General features: G+C 38.1%; 1 protein-coding gene across 3 annotated transcripts in view; it reads left to right on the top strand.

The window, feature by feature from the left end:
- Positions 1-17,412, top strand: part of Zip48C (Zinc/iron regulated transporter-related protein 48C) — a 104,471-nt gene that overhangs the window by 38,248 nt on the left and 48,811 nt on the right. The window lies entirely within an intron of this gene.

Below are 17,412 nucleotides of genomic sequence, written 5' to 3'. Positions count from 1 at the left end.
TTTTACAAAACTAATGAAAGAAGTCATGAGTTTTTTACGTAAGATGGGCTATAAATCAGTAATATATCTCGACGATATTCTATGTATCGGAAATACATATGTAGAATGCCAAGACAATGTCAACAAAACCATTTATTGGCTTCAATGTCTGGGGTTTGTCATTAATTATAATAAAAGTAACCTCGAACCTCGACAGGTCTGTAGGTTTTTAGGTTTCATCTACAACACGTTAGATATGACTTTAAGTTTACCGGACGAAAAACGTCAAAGTATTATGCGGTTAGTTGAAAAATTTATCACACTGCCCAAATGTTCAATCAGAGAACTATCACAATTTATTGGAATTCTCACTGCGGCTTGCCCAGCAGTCAAATACGGTTGGTTATATACAAAAACCCTTGAACGCCAAAAGTACTTAGCCTTAAAACAGTTTGAAAATTTTGAAGTTAAAATTAGACTAACGGACGTTATTTTACCTGACTTATATTGGTGGCGAGAGAACATATCATCTTGTAACCTTGTAACAACTTGTAACCTTTTGAGATCTGACAATAATTTTGAGTTAGAAATATTTACGGACGCTTCAAAAATCGGTTGGGGCGCTTTTTGCAATGAAAAACGTGTAAATGGGGGGTGGAAAGTTGATGAATCTTCTTTCCACATTAATAGGTTAGAATTATTAGCTGCCTAAGTAAAAATAAAACCAAAACTTTTCTTCCAAATGTAGGTTATTATTATAAACTTTAGTAGGCACGTGCGAACGTTGCCCGCTCGGAAAAAGAATGAGGAAGGTAGCGAGCCGCCCGCGCGGCGGGGAGTGACCATAGACAAAAAAAAAAAAAGTATAGATCGATTACAAATCGATGCTCTAAACGTGCGAATGATGCCTGTAGGCTAAAAGGACTACCTTGTTAATTGTATCTTCAGATGAAGCGACTCATATAATAATGATCGAACTTCACGAAGTTCATTTGATCTTATATTTTGCGCGCCTTGTATGACAATACACCGTGGCTAATTTTATTTAAAGAACACCATACTTACTCATTAATGTATATAATTACGTACGTAATATTGCTGATTTTTAGGTTTCCGTACCTCAAAAGGAAAAGAGGAACCCTTATAGGATCACTTCGATCGTTTTGTAACCATTTGCGTCGCAGTCGATTTTATTGGTTCCACAACAGCACTCTATTGTAGTCATAAAGTCGATTAGCGAATCGATATGCGCAAGTTTCGGTTCGCTCATCACTGCTAACTTCGGTAAGCAGCCGTAAGCGAGAGCGGAACGAGGGCCATTGGAGGCTCGATGCTTTCAGCATCAAAGATCGGCAATTTAATTGCTTTTTGGAAGCTCGAAGCCACGTTGAATGCTCCGCTTCGCACACATACAATCTCCAGCAAGCAGCAAGTCGTCAAAACGCAATACAATCGGAACAATCGCTAAAGTGCGTGATTTTTATAAAGCGATCGAACGCAGGAAGCCTCAACGTCAAATCACGATGCAGCATGGATGTCGCAAAATGGCAGACCGCCGATGCTCAAAGTATGCGTGCTATGGCCCTATGGCCCTAAAATACGCAGCAGCCCGCTAGCTGTATTTTTAACCGACTTCAAAAAAAGGAGGAGGTTCTCAATTCGACTGTATGTTTTTTTTTCGGTAGGCAAGGATTTGCGGTAGCAGAATGATGTCGAGTGTTTCACCTCTGAAAACATAATGTCCCATGCCAAAATACTGAGGCGACTAGACTACCTCCAGTAGATACATTAGATGTCCACCAAAAAAACGGCTAATGAGACGTTACGTATTTTACTCCGCTCCCGCTTATCGCTCCCCACCGAAAATGCAGCCGCGCAGGAGAGTTGGGCTGGGCGGAGTGCGCGCGCGGCTGGTCGGATTCACGAGCGTTGCACTTGTTTTTACGCACGCGCTTACCGTGTGGTGCATGACCCCATTGGAATGTACCACGTGCACTAGCCAATGGAATGCGCAACTGTTTACTTTTTAATTTTTTTTCCTTTTCACTCCTTCTACCACAAACAATACCCTTTTCATACTATTTCTTCATAACGAATTCTTTGCCGCACTTTCTACTCTCGATTGTATATTGACGCTTTTATTATGAATTGATTGTGGGTTGGCCACTGCTGCATGGTGGTGGTACGTATTGCTTGCCTAGTGGCTGCTTTTCCCTGCATGGTTAGCAGTGGAAGGGCGGGCGGTGCATTTCGCATGCTGCATGTTGCATCATACAAATTCGACCTACTTCAGCGGATTATAGCAAATTAAGCTTTTGATTCATTGTATATGACCGTGTTTTCTCAATGAGTTTGTGTATGCTAAAGTGTTACTCCACTTTAAATATTTTAAGGTTTCTTCTTTCGCCCTTTTTCTAATGGGATAAATATCTGACTAAGAGCCAGCGCGTGTCAGCCCTTCGTTATTTTATAAAAGCTGAAAGTTTATCTACGTATTGTCCCCAATACAGGGAGTAGCAATCTGGGACTATGAAGATTGGATCATGGTGGCTTTGTGAGATAACAGGTAAAAATAAAGGTGTAAAAAAATCTGACGTCAAAGTGTAAAGTCTTATATTTTCTTCGGAATAGTATTCATTGCCAGACACGTCATGCATTGCCAGACACTTAGTACCGTGGCAACCCCGTGCCAGACACCCTTAAATTATAATAAATTGTTAAAGTGCTGGGTTACCTACCATAACCCATGGCTATTTGCTACACAGTAGCGTAGGCGATGGACGCTATATCCAAAATGATGCCATATTAAGCTCAATTTTGAACCATCGTTCCTTTTTTATAAACAACCAACTACATATTAGTAGTTAGTCCTTTGAAAATTATCACAAAACTTAAGATAAACCGTCGCGTCGTTCTTGATTTAGATATAACAAAGTAGTAATAGACAACCCTTTGAAAAATTATATTGTAAGCTAGACACGCTATGGGTTAATTTATTAACGGATTGAAGAGGGCAGATGGCTATCGTTGCGAGTAAAAAGTCGTAGCATGGGCGAGAATAATAAATACACGCTAGTTAAATACCGGAAAAGGCTAGGTCTGAGAAGGAGTCTAGAACCCTGCACATGCAATCTTAAAGGTTGCGAACTTTTATATGACACGAAGTTTGAAAACCCAACGAACTAAAACAAACCGCAAGATCTAAAAACCACCTAATTTATTATTTATTACATAAGAGAAGTTTTTCTAGCGCGCTCCCCAGTGATCTCTATGCTAACATTAACCAATCAAACTAATTTAATTTTTCATAACTCGTTCTAGAAAGTAATAGGTATGTGTCTGTATAGGTATGTGGTTTGGCAGATTCCCGTAAAAATATATAAGTTTTAAAGTTATACGGGTTTAAAGATTTGTATGTTAAACCTGAGCCTGTGTAACTTCGCAATTAAATATTTTAACGGAAATCTGGTAAACCACAGATACAGATATAAGTTCCTAATGTATCTACAAAAATCCATGGAGTTTGATTAGTTAATATTCAAATGACAGCCAAACTGTTTTGTTTGCAGCGCAAGTCACTACGAATAAACTCCTCATAATTTATCTAATCCATACTAATATTATAAATACGAAAGTGTGTCTGTCTGTCTATCTGTCTGTCTGTCTGCTAGCTTTTCACGGCTTAACAGTTTAACTGATTTTGATGAAATTTGGTACAGAGTTAGCTTACATCCCGGGGTAAGACATAGGCAACTTTTTATTCCGGAAAAATCAAAGAGTTCCCACGGGTTTCTTAAAAGCCCATCCGTGTAACCGATTTGTATGAAATTTGGTACAGAGGTACGTTGCATCTCGGAAATTGATAAAGGCATCTATATTCTATCCCGGAAAATCAAAGATTCCACGGGAATTTTAAATAACCTAAATCCACGCGGACAAAGTCGCGGGCATCTTCTAGTATTTAAATATTCTTGTAGGCTGGTAGCAGGCTTCGTATGTAGTTACCTAATTACCGCTCCATTGGGACAGCCTAAACGTCAATCGTTTTAGCGTCCCGGCACAATGGTACCCTTAAAGCAAGCCAAATTCGTGTATTTCATAATAATCGGTATACGAGAAGTAATTCAAAAGTTTGTTCCGAGATTTGAAGCAAATTAAGTAACTGAAGCTAAATAAAAAAGTTTAATAAAAAATAGGGATGTGTCCAACTAGTCAAATCAGTAACTTTTTATCAAACTACAAACGCGCTTAGTATGCGAGTTTCTATGAAACACTGGAATGTGACGTCAAAATCAATTGACGTGCTTTTTTAGTTTAATCGATAATTTAAAATGGTTATTACACTAAAACTAACAAAGGATGTGAATTTTATTTATTTTGGAATACTCTCTATTTAATAAGCACTAAGAAATAATTTATTTTTGACACAGGCAACATCCCTATAGGTAACATAGCATATTCGTACAATTCAAACCTTTGTAAACAAAGTCCATTTCTATCCATCAAGGCACATCCCGCGCCCGAAATAGTAGAGTTCAGTAAACGGACAGCCATAAAGCGAAGGATATTTGGCGAAAGCGAGCCACGGTGCCGGAAACGCACCGGAAGATGCGCGTTCTAGATGCGTTTCTTTTACGATTTCCTGTGCGCCCGCGCACGGACACTCCGGCGGCCACTAATGACTCATGCCCGTCTGATTTTCATTCATTATTTCTTACTATGCATCATACGCTGAATGCATAATACGGCTAGTTAGTTCAGTGATTATATTTTGAGTCATCTTTTGAATCCTTAATGAGTATGTGATTTAGGATATAAAAGGTGCATTAAACGGACCATCATATGTATTTATAATTCTTTATGTAATAATAATGCATTTCAAAAATAAAAATAAATTATGGTTAAGAAGCATGAAAATTGCCTGGTGGGTGGAGCCACTAATATCGAAAGTAATTTTCAATTCAAATTTCGTATTATTGGCTGATTTTATCATCAATTCAAAAGCTAACAACTAAAGGGGTAAAATAGGGGTTTGAAATTTGTGTAGTCTACGCGGACGAAGTTTTGGGCATTAAGTAGCTAGTTGATCATAGAGAGTTTTTTATAATCATATGCGGTTCCTTTATTGCCAACTTTAGAGCCTCAATCTCAACGGTTAAGGAGCGGACTGAATTCCAAAAGGTCGGTGGTACCCAAAACCCCACCAATTGCACTATTGTCGTACTTACTCCTAGCACAAGCTTTACGCTTAGTTGGAGGGGAAAGGGGAATATTGAACATGGCTAATATTCTTAAAAAAAAACTGTAGTGAAAGGTAAACTGGTGGCGTTGGTATTTGGAACACGACAACACGTTACATTATTGCTTTGTATTACTTTTCTGTCAGATTAGCGCATGCTGTCAATTACGTTTCAAATATTGTACAAATAGATTCAATAACTTGACGAAGCATTTAATGAATAATTTTTAAGAGGATCGTCTAGTTGTTAATGTTCATACAAAAAGCGATAACGTTTTTCTCGCCGTAAATGTAGTCCAATTCCAATAACTTTTAGAACTGTCGTAGATATAATGAAAAACTATGCTCGTATGTTGTAATTTTTAAGAAATATTGCTTAGACATCCCGTCCCTGGGATGCAGGGTAGGTATCTCTGTACCAAATTTCGTAAACACATTTAAACGGATGATTCTTTAAAAAACCCGTGAGATCACCACGGTTTAGGAATGTAATCCCTTACAGCATCAGGGTCTTCGAGTTCAACGATAAAGTATTTACTTGATAGGTACCTCCATTATCAATTTATAACCGACAGCTTCTAAATCCCATAATTTTTGGTGATCAGGTCTCCTGCAGCATCAGGATTGGGAAATTGGAATCCAATTTTTTTTATGTGACAATGTCGCAAAGTTTTTCTATCGATTTAAAAAAAATATGCAAATTAATTCAGAAATCTCGGAGCTATTTTGGAGTACATAGGTAGAAAAACACAACTCCTGTTATTTTGAAAGTCGGTTAAAAGTTGCCTATGTTACTACTTGGTTGATCCTCTGCTTGTCTGTGAAAGTGTCAAAATAGGTTCCGCCGTTCCGAAGATTAGCCCGTTCAAACAGACAGACAGACAGACGGACAAAATTTTTTAAAACGTGTGATTCAGTTATGGTACAGTTCAAATAACCATACTATGAGCTTAGTTAGTTGGTGTTGGTGTAATTAATTGGTTTAACGGTGATGGAGTGGCCAGTACGGTCCCTGGATATGAATTCAACCGCCACCTTCCAACAATCTGGGCGTTGCCCCAAGAAATCATTGACAACATCATCCGCAGAATGCCCAGACGAATGGAAACCATAATCAGAACAAGGGGAGAAACACTCGATATTGACTTGTAAACCATTACAAAATCTTAAACTTTTAACTGTTTCTCTGTCATTACGAAATCTAAAAAAAATGCATTTTGTTTACTTTAGTTTTTTCTTTCATTTAACTTTAAGTATAGTCTAGCAAATTAATGTCAAAACATGTTTATGTTTAATTTTTTTTTTTAATAAAATAAACTATTTTATATTTTGCTTTTTTTTTGTGTTCAGCTAATTATGCTGGCGTGTGTATTTGTAGGTTCTGCGACAGGACACGTCAGTTTTGCTTAGGTAGGTACTTTGCGTCACTAGCAAATAGCACTCGCGTCATTCTCGATTTAATTGCCTGTTAGGTTACAAGCCATTATCAGCCGCTAAACATTGCCTTTTAAGGTAAAATTGTACAACAATGTACGTACGAAAAGCTAATGTATAGTAAATGCAGTTATAAACGGTCTTGTTGTATGTATTTACCTTATCGCTGATATAATAAGGCCTTTATAAGGTAATTTTTGAATTAAAAGGATCAGCATAACGTTTAAATATTAAGTCATTTAAGACGCTTCTCAATGCACAATATTATTTACATACGTAATATACATAAGCATAGTACCAAATTATTACTGTTTCAATTTAGCTCCTAATTTTGCCAGGGTGGCTAATGCCTCCAACTAGGTACAGGTTGAGTGGTGAATACCAATTTAAAAGAGAAAAAACAGGCAGACACACTTTCGCATTTATAATAGTAGTATGGATGTATATCTACTTATTACTTAGCTAAACTTGACGTACTGTAACTGCTTTTATAAACACAAATCAGAATAATAAATTTGAATTTTTACAGTGGTAGGTAAAATAGATCTTGTCAAAAGGTCGCATAACAACCATTTACATGTGTTGTTATTCATGGGAAAACCTTCCTTTTATGTTGGCGCCAGTCGTAAATTGTAGTACAGAAGTAGCTATATCAATGACCTCATTTGTCTAATATCAGAAGGTATACGTACCTATATCGAATTAACGATTACAGGAAAAACTGTAACCAATTTATTATAAGACTGTGACTCATAATGGTTAACTCGGAAAGTCGGACCAGTTCTTGTGATATGCATAATTTTTCGACGAATTCAATGAGTGAATTATTGTATAAAATAATCAGTGTTAGTGCCTAGTTATAACCAGATCTGCTAGGTACTTACCGCCGGTACCGCCCTTGACATGTTTGGTAGTTATGTGAATGGGTGAGTAATGCCAAGCGAATTACTTGAAGGCAATTGCAACCTGCATATTGTATGAGATCTACAGGTGAGCTTCTTGTGGGAAATTCTCAAGTAACCGCGCCACAGCTTTTAATATGTATCATAATTAATATCAGATCTTAAGTTTTGCAATATTGTGTTTGTTAGGATAATTAATTAGGTATTTGTTCCAGCTTTGTACTCCTGAATATACCAATTTTTCACCTACTCGCACGAAAAGCACCTTTGCTTACTCAATTTAAATTCAATTTTGCTTACTAGTTTTAAGCAGCAAAAGTGCGCCATTCGAGCAAAATTGGTCCCTTTTCCACTTTCATCTTTGTTTATGAAATGTCACAAATATGCAAGAAGCGGCTTGTTTTCTCATAAAAAGAATGTGTCCATACAATAATTGCGTCCCCGTATCAATCGACACTTTAAAGCCCCCCATTTCGTACGAAGGCCCCCTTGAAATGAAGCTTTTTATATTTTTTATGCAATATTTGGCTGATGGCCATCAGCATACATGTTATGTTTAAATTTGAAGTAATTACGTTCAGTGATTCAGAAGTTATAACACTCTGACAGACGGACAGAGAAATAGGTGCAATTTCATTCAAGTAGACTCGGGAACCTCGCTTCGCTCGGTCAAAAATAGTACCTATCCTAAATTTGTCGTTTATGTGCTCAATGAGTAATATTCCAGGTAAGTGGCAGCACGTGGGCGTTATGTGATCCATTCAAAACACGTAGGTACCACCACATTGTCAGACAGGTACAGGTTGGTACCTTCACGATAATCAATTCAATGCTGACTGACTAATGGCGAAAACTCGCGAGGTATGCATTTGTTAAAGGAAATCCGCGATGGCGCTATGCGCATGCATCAGAAACTGTACTTTGTTCAGATATGATATCACTCTATATAAATAGGTAGGTACCTACTACCTATAGTCAGCGACAAGTCGAGATGGCAATCGGGGAGGGAAGGCCCCCACACCCGCACAGCCCACGCGCCAACCGGTGCGGGCGAGCGCGGGGGCGTCTCATACCCCAATAGCTATATCGACCTGTCGCGTACTATCTCATCCGCCCGCGACTTCGTCCGCGTGGATGAAAGAATTTTTTTAGAATCCTGTATGCTGTGTATGTTTAAAAAAATCTTAATTTAAATGTGGATTTTAGGTTTCCATAGTATACAACTAGGAATTTTTTTATAGTTTCGTAAAGTCTATCTTTCGGTCCGACTGTGCGTTTCAGTAATTCTGAAAAGAAACTATTAGAGCTGTAAAATTGAAATTTTGCACCGCTATAGAAACCTGTTTATTGCTAAATTTGAAAGAAAAAATTCAGGTAGTAACTCCTGAACATAGAAAGCAAATTAATAAAAATCATATTACGGTTTCTTTAACAGGGTTTTAAAAAACGCTACCGTTTACGAAATAGTCCCAAATTCTTCCCAAAGTGGAATTCACTAATTGAATGTCTGCTCTTAACTCTATTGTTATATTGAAAAATCTGAAAAACTTTAGGTAGCACTCACCTCAACGGTTGGACCCATTTGAATGCGGCTTTTTTATTCGAAAGCCTGTTTAATCAGGATGGGTTATAATCTAATGAAAATCTGTTCAGTCTCCTCTTTTCTCAGCCGGTACATTAATATCAGTCATACAATAAAATAATTGTTGTTTATATTACTTGCACGTGTCTTATCGTTTTGATCCCGACCTCATTGCATATGGTAACCTTGATCTGATGAAGCAACTAGGATAGTCTGCAAACTATGTAACTCTTTAACAGCAGATGTATCGTATTTGGCTCATAGATTTGGTCTGGATGACTAACCTGGCTTAAAGACAAGGGGCAGAGAGGTATTCACAGGAACTTAGCCCTATTAAACTCAGGGGTACGTTGGATTTGTCTCTACGAGTAGTTGACACGCAAAGGCTGATCAAGGTCTAATTTTGGAAGGTCGGATCGGACGAGTATTCAACCGTAGATCCAAACATTTCACTTGACGGAAATGATTTAATTTTTAAGGGAGTATCTATAATCTATATGACGACTACAAACGGTTGTTTTTTTTAAATATTCGGCGACATTGCGGTTCGCACTTTGTTTTAATAAAATTTTGTCGCAGACTATCTGAGTCTAATGAGTCATTTTTTGGCGAGACATCTTGTGAGCAGACGAGACGACCTTACAGAATCGACCTTATTTTTTTTATTAGAATGCGGCTGTGTTTACATCTTTCTCTTCATTGTGACATTTTTGGCCGGTATCCAGATTGTGACATTGGGCAAATTGCCCGTCATATAAAAAGGCTGTATGAAGTCTGGCACGTACGTGCGTTGGAGAGTGGCTACATAAACATCATTCATAATTTCCTAACTAATACCTGGCATGCCTCGCAATACGACTAACGTACCACCTATTTGCACATTACACAAAAATCACAAAATAATCTGCCCGCGAATCCCAACAATAACTATACAAAGCTACAACTCAATTTTATGAACGATGCGCGAAATTATGGGTTGCGAACAGACAGATAGACAGACAGATATAATATGCCCCGCCTCCAATATCGCCATCATCAGGCTCTATTGTCAATCATTGTTTTTTTAAAAGTAGGTTGGTACTCATGAAAACTAAGCAAATGAGTCCAAATTCAATTAATATTTGCCAAATTCAGATACAAAAATCTATTTGATAAATTGTCGATTAAGGAGAATTTGTCACTGCTCCTTTTACACGAGATGCTGATTAAGCTATCGGCTTCGGCGCCATATTGTCAGCTGCATTCCAAAAAAACACGTGTCTGCAATATTTCAGCTCAGTAGCCGATGAATCAGTTAACAATTTCAACAAGATACTAATAAAATAAAAGTAGAAAATTTACCTATTCCTATTTAGAAAATTATCTATTTCGCTTGTTACCTAAACATTTTTGGAACCAGTACAAATATTTAGGTGCGATGCGATCGATGTCGTTAATGAATTCTTCGTAAATTTCTTCTGTTTACTTTTCTTTGGATTGTATTCTACACAGTATCCAACCGATTGATCGATGCAAGTCGTTTGGTGGACGGGATTCAGCTTTCAATGTGACTGATAAGTAAAGAAGACATCGAAACCATGAGTAATATAATCATCATACCGTTTCGTTTTAACGGATACAAAAAAACCGGCCAAGTGCGAGTCAGACTCGCGCGCCAAGGGTTCCGTACAAAAATAAATAAATAAAAATCTGTTTTAGAATGTACAGGTAAAACCATTTTATATGATACCCCGTTTGCTATAGTAATCTTACTTTAAAAGTTGAAAATATCAATTATTTGTTCATGAACACATTTTAATATTTAATTCACGGTTTTTGATTTTTTCCCCTTATGTCTGTTATAGGACCTACCTATCTGAAACATGATTCTAGGTCAACGGGAAGAGCCCCGTAGGTTTCTTGACAGACAGACGGCAAAGTGATCCTATAAGGGTTCCTTTTTCCCTTATGAGGTTCGAAACCCTAAAAACTATATTTTAATAAATTGTCGAATAAGGAAAATTTGTCAATGCTCCTTTTACACGAGATGCTGATTAAGATATCGTCGTCGGCGCCTCAGTGACTTTAAATTCGAAGAAAGTCTATTGTACATTTCGGTCTATGTTTAGATTTCTCGTCCGCACTGTATGGTCATAGGCGGATGTGACTAAGCGTAACTGTATCGGAACCAACGACAATGCTCTATTCTTGTATAGAGTTTACGTTGGGTACATTTCGAAATAACCGCGTCTTGGTAGATAATGATATTTGGTACGTAGCAGCCTCTGAATTCGACGACATAAGCTCCTCCTAAGCTTTTTCGAACGGCCTGTACTTCCAATAGAGTCGATGGAGAAGTAAAGCATAATTTATAAGTAGGCTCTGAAGTTAAAGTTCTGGTTGGAAAGTACGCGACAGGACAGGTCGAGAAGGCATCGGGGTGCGGACGACCCGAACAGCCCCCGCGCTAATCCAGTGCGGGATAGCGCCGATATATACTCCGATTGCCATTTCGACCTGTCGCGTACTATAGACGAAGTTACAAAATGACCTGCAAAATCTTGTGATTTAGCGCAGCTTAAGCAGCAGCTTTAGATTACTGGACTATGCACGAAAGCCACTAAAACGAGGAATTTAATGGGAATTTTCATTTTTCCACTGTTTGACACTTTGCAGGTGTTCCGCATCTTAGTCTTATGATCGTCGTTAAGCGCAAACGTGTTATGAGTAAAAAAGACATTTTATTTACAAAATATGTTAACGACGCTGATGTATTATCATTAGTACTTAAGCATGAGGTTGAATAATGTTAACCTGTTTTAAGCTAGCCATGAGTCGAGCGTCGTGCCTAACCACATTCCACTTAGTTTGTAATAGAACTTTGTACTTACGAGTAGCTTTAGCGGTGTGCTTTGTTTTTTGAACGGGTGCCATTCTTGTCATAATATTTATGAAGTTGTAACCCGTATGTACCAAGGGATATACTAACTTTTGGTTAGGACTGTAGTACTAGCATAGCAGATATAGAGATGAAACTTAAAATTTACGAGTGAGTAGGTATAAAACGCAGGTGTTGCAGATAAATGTAACTGTTAATTTTTATTAATTGAACTTCACTCCAATAGAATTAAATTGTTTTGTTTACTATTTAATTACCTATCTACCTTATCAGAACTGAGTGTGTACGGTCTCAACGGTCGGACACACAGAATAACGGTAATGCACCAAGCCACCTGACTCGACAAACAACCTGTGTTTCTCACAGGAAACCGGCGATCGATCAAATCACATAGCCAGTATGCAAACAGCGCATCGGCAGATATGCGCCGAAAGGAACGCTTCATCGCGAGCGAGCGGGACGCCTGTATATCGAATAGGGGAGCCACGTTTCCCGAATTTCTCAGATTGTCCTGGAATTTATTGATATCAATACAAAGCACTTTCTTATAATCTCTAAGTAATCAATTCACACATCTTTTACACAAAACGCACACACACCAACACACACAGATACCAATCTAACATAATATTCATTTATTTTTAACATTTTCTTTTTTTCTTTTGTAATTTCTCAAACCGGAGGTGGGCGTTAACAACTGTAACAGTTTCTAACTAAAGCAGTTGTTACCGTACTTTACTTTTAAGGCAATGTAAAGAGAAAAATAAAGAATTTTCATTTTTATTTTCAAAGATCGTCTACTATTTCACATCCCATCCGTTTGACTGATTTTGATGACATTTGGCGTGAAAGTGCGGCCATCATCCACTTGGTAGATACAAAGATATAGCTCGCATCTTGGATACGGATTTACACTACTTTTATCCCGGAAAACCAAAGACTTTTCCACAGGATTTTTAAAAGCATAAATCCTCTTGGATTAAATCGTGGGCATCATCTAGTCCATCCCAATAGTATAAATGCGAATGTGTGTCTGTCTGTCTGCTAGCTTTTCACGGCCCGTCCATTGAACCGATTTTGACGAAATTTGGCACAGTGAGAGCTTGCATCCTGGGGAAGAATATATAAAAGAATATGTAATATAGGGTACTTTTGGTTCCGGAAAAAAAAAAGTTCCCACGCGATTTTTAAAAACCTAAATCCACGCAAACGAAGCCGCGGGCATCATCTAGTAATATGTAAAGCATAAAAAATCGTTCAGGCGTTAAGATTATCCCAAAATGGCAGTGAACATTTTTGTTGACAACAACTCGACCACGTGTAGATAAGTATGACTAACCAATATTAAATCCACTCCATATTTTTCACCTCGACCCGGATTGTCACTAAAAAGAGTAATAGGTAGGTATTCCATAAATATCATTCAGTTCCGTGAAGGAGTACGCCTTCAATATTTTTAAATAGAATCTTACTTAAATAGATCAAAGGAAAAGGCGACTTGACTGACTCATGGCCGTAGCCAGGAATTGATAGAGGGGGAGGGGGTTATCAGAACCTTAACCGTATCCTTACATGAGAAACACACTTTTTCTCGACGGGATAAGTACAGTACGCGACAGGGGTAGAGATGGCACTCAGGATATGAAGCGGGGAACGTGTAGAACGTATCAAATTTGTGTAGTCGCGGGCATAAGCTAGTGATTAATAAATTACAGAGTTATATGTATAGAGGCAAGATATTCTACAAGAAACAATAATAAATTAATAATTGTCTCCTCACCACTTCCTAAAAGAAAGCGCTTCAAACGTGTCCTAGAAATGACAGTTATCTAGCAACCCTAATGTTGAGTGACGGACGTGAGATGGAACGCAGCAAGTCCGGCATCAAATCCGTGCGTTTGCGCTTACGAATTGCATTCCCATACAGGGTAACGGCGCTCGCTCTCCTCTCTCACTTGTACCAAAGGTCTTATTCGGACCTCTCACTCGCGCAACATGAATGGAGGCGCCATGGAATGCGGTCGCGTGACGTGTGCGGCGCCGACGGCGATCTCGATGCACTTCATAGGGCTAGTTCTACCTTTGTGGTCCTAATAAAGTAATAAATTCCTAACAAGATTTTATAGTCCTCCATCCAGATGATATTTAATATGAACCTTCAAATTCAAATTAAGAGATAGGTAAAATAGAAGACATTCCTACCTACCTAACAATCTACCAACTAATCTTACAAGATTTAACTTAATACTTTAGTGCATCTCGAGCAAATGTTTTAAAATACACTTCCTCAAGATGCACCAAATTATAAGCAAACAAGAAGTTTGAGTGTGAGTGGTAGATCTAAAAGCAGGTCTTGACCATTTTGCAGATAAACTTTGATCGCAAACCAAGTATAATACGCGACAGGTTGAGATGGCAATCGGGGTATGAGGCGGGGGGACGCCGCGCACACCCGCATGTCACCCGCGCTCGCTCGCACCGGGTTAGTGCGGGGCTTCCCCACCTCTATTACTATCTCGACCTGTCGCGTAGGTACTATAGGTACATTTCGTTCCAAATCTTTTAGATATTGCAATTATGTACTACCTAATCGATTTTAGATCCGTCCTGTTTAAGTCCTGTTGTAAGTTTAGTTTTCTAACTAATATAGAGCAATCGGTGTTAAACACGTTCCATTTTACAAAAGAATTTTCCGTTGCATCATACCTAAACCTACCTATTTATGACTTTTTTCGTAATTTTGCGATCCGAAACCCAGCGTCACCATATAGATAGAGTTACTAGAATACCTTTGGAACTCGTGAATTTAGAATTATGCTGTAGGTACATAGTTCACGAGATCCAAAGGTATTCAACGCGGCACTTTAAAACATCGAATAGTCAGTACCTACTCAGTCCTCTTTGTGAATAATACAACCTTGAGTACCAATAATTGGTATATGGTACAACAGGAGGTTTTCTCTACTCCTAACAAGCGATGAAAAAAGTGAGGAGTTGTGAGTCGAGTACCTAAGGTATATCAGGAAGAAATTCCGAGATAAGGCCCACCGCTAAACGACGCGGTGGGTCCGTACTTCGTTTACCTTTCTCTAATGAAAGAGTAGATCTTTTCCCTGTAATAAGTATTTGAATGGGAAAGTAATGTTAGGCGTATGATAATTTTGGCATAATGTTCATGTAACTGAGAGCGTGTCGCGATTCGCGAAAGGCCTCATTCCATTTGTTGCAGACGGTGAGATTGAGTGTTTTTGTTGAAACACCGCCCCCGCTCCCCGCGGCGTCTGCGCCCGCGTCTCATATTAAATCTTAGGACTAATCCAAACCGTAGACTTCTTTTCCTATTGAATCACAATAATATGTTAGTGTCTGTAGTAAACCTGGTTTATGAAATCAGCTTTTGATTAGTCCTGGATTATACTTTATTCAGGCAAACTTAGGTGCGTTTATACCTTTTGACTATAAAATTTTGGAATCTATCTAAATATATAAGAGGAAAAGATGACTGTCTGACTGATCTTGATAACGCACAGCTTAAACTACTGGACGGATCGGGCTGGGCAAGCAGATAGCTATTACGATGTAAGCATCCGCTAAGAAAGTATTTTTCTAAATTCAACCCCTAAAGGGGTACCATAGGGGTTTGAAATTCGTGTAGTCCACATGGGCGAAGTCGTGGGCATAAGCTAGTATAATATATACACGGCTACAGTCCCCCTTTTTGCCCCACATTGGCAACTTTTATTCTTGGTGGTTACTTTACTAGTCCGGGAGGCTGGTTAAAAACTCATCAATACTTATTTGGAAAGTGCTGTCCAGTGTCTAGAATAAGTATTTAGACATTTACACCGGAATTCATAGTCAAAATAGAGGACTTGTGTCTTACACAATCTTAATGCATTCCATAAAGGTTGAATCTGACACATGTTGTTCGAATCGTCCTCGAAGCCCCTAGCTTGATTGAATTCCAGTAATAGGGCACATGCAAGACTAAAAAGTCTAGCCCACACAATCTGCCAATTTGAAATGAATTTTGAAATGAAATGAAAATTTATTTATCACAACAATGGGGCCGATTCTCTTGTTCACAATCTCTAAACTAAACTAAATTAACAGGTCTAAATCTAGTGCTATCCTTTTCCGCAAGCGTCATTATGAAAGGGATCGCAATAGATTTAGACGTGCCATTTTAGTTTAGTTTAGAGATTGTGTACAACGGAATTAGCCACAATGTCGGTTTACAGTTTAGTGTCGGGAACCCTGAAGTAAGTTTGATAAACCTGTGTCTCAGGGTCCCCGCTCCTCCTCCTCAGTCTCAAACATAATAGTTGAGACCAATTTGTTAAGTGTAGTTTAGAGTTTGTAGTTTTTACTATTAAACAAGCAATAGATGTTTATACAATTTACTCATAATGCTTATTCATAATATTAAATGAACTAATCAGAATTGTACTTGTAATAGTGTCGGACGATGTCGCTTAGGCTATTTAGGATACAACTTGAACCTTACTTACTACCACTAACCCTAATTTGCAAATACTGTGGAAGTGACTTCGAAGTAGGACTTTTTGATACAATTCCGTAGCCTCTGTTAATGTTTTTTCGCTTTTGTTTCTTATGAGCGTAAAATAGTAATATTATCAAAAAAAACCGGCCAAGTGCGAGTCAGGGGTTCCGTACTACATTCGTATTTTTTCGAAATTTTTCACGATAATTCAAAAACTATGATGTATAAAAATAAATAAAAATCTGTTTTAGAATGCACAGGTAAAGCTCTTTCATATGAGACCCCACTTGATATAGTTATCTTACTTCGAATATTGAAAATACTAATTATTAGTTCATGACCACAATTTAATTTTTTTTGTGTGATCTAACCCAAAATTCACGGTTTTCAGATTTTTTCCCTAAAGCCAGCTATAAGACCCACCTACCTGCCAAATTTCATGATTCTAGCTCAACGGGAAGTACCCTGTAGGTTTCTTGACAGACAGACAGACAACAAAGTGATCCTATAAGGGTTCCGTTTTTCCTTTTGAGGTACGGAACCCTAAAAATTGATTTATATGTCTAAATCAGCTCAAACTCACTAGTTTCAGAATTCAGATCCATCCGGGGTCCTTATTCATGGGCCTGTCCATAATTAGGTATTACTCACGATAGTTTAAACGCTAAATTCTTTATTTTTCCAAACAAAAAAAGCTTTAAGTTTTGGAAAGGAGGTTCCAAGCTTAAGCATGAAGTTCAGTTCAGTTGAATCAGTTAATCTGCAAATTACTAAGCAAAATATGATAGACAATGTCGCATGCTTCAGTTTGTGCTTTGATAAAAGTAGATATGACATCAATTTAAGTCGATACTTGAATAGCGACGTTATTCCGGCAGTTATGGTTCGGCTCCA

Source organism: Maniola hyperantus, chromosome 14 (assembly GCF_902806685.2).
Source record: "Maniola hyperantus chromosome 14, iAphHyp1.2, whole genome shotgun sequence".
In the NCBI taxonomy this organism is placed as follows: Eukaryota; Metazoa; Arthropoda; class Insecta; order Lepidoptera; family Nymphalidae; genus Maniola; species Maniola hyperantus.
The sequence above is the reverse complement of the archived record's forward strand: the minus strand, read 5'-3'. Positions and strand labels throughout refer to the sequence as shown.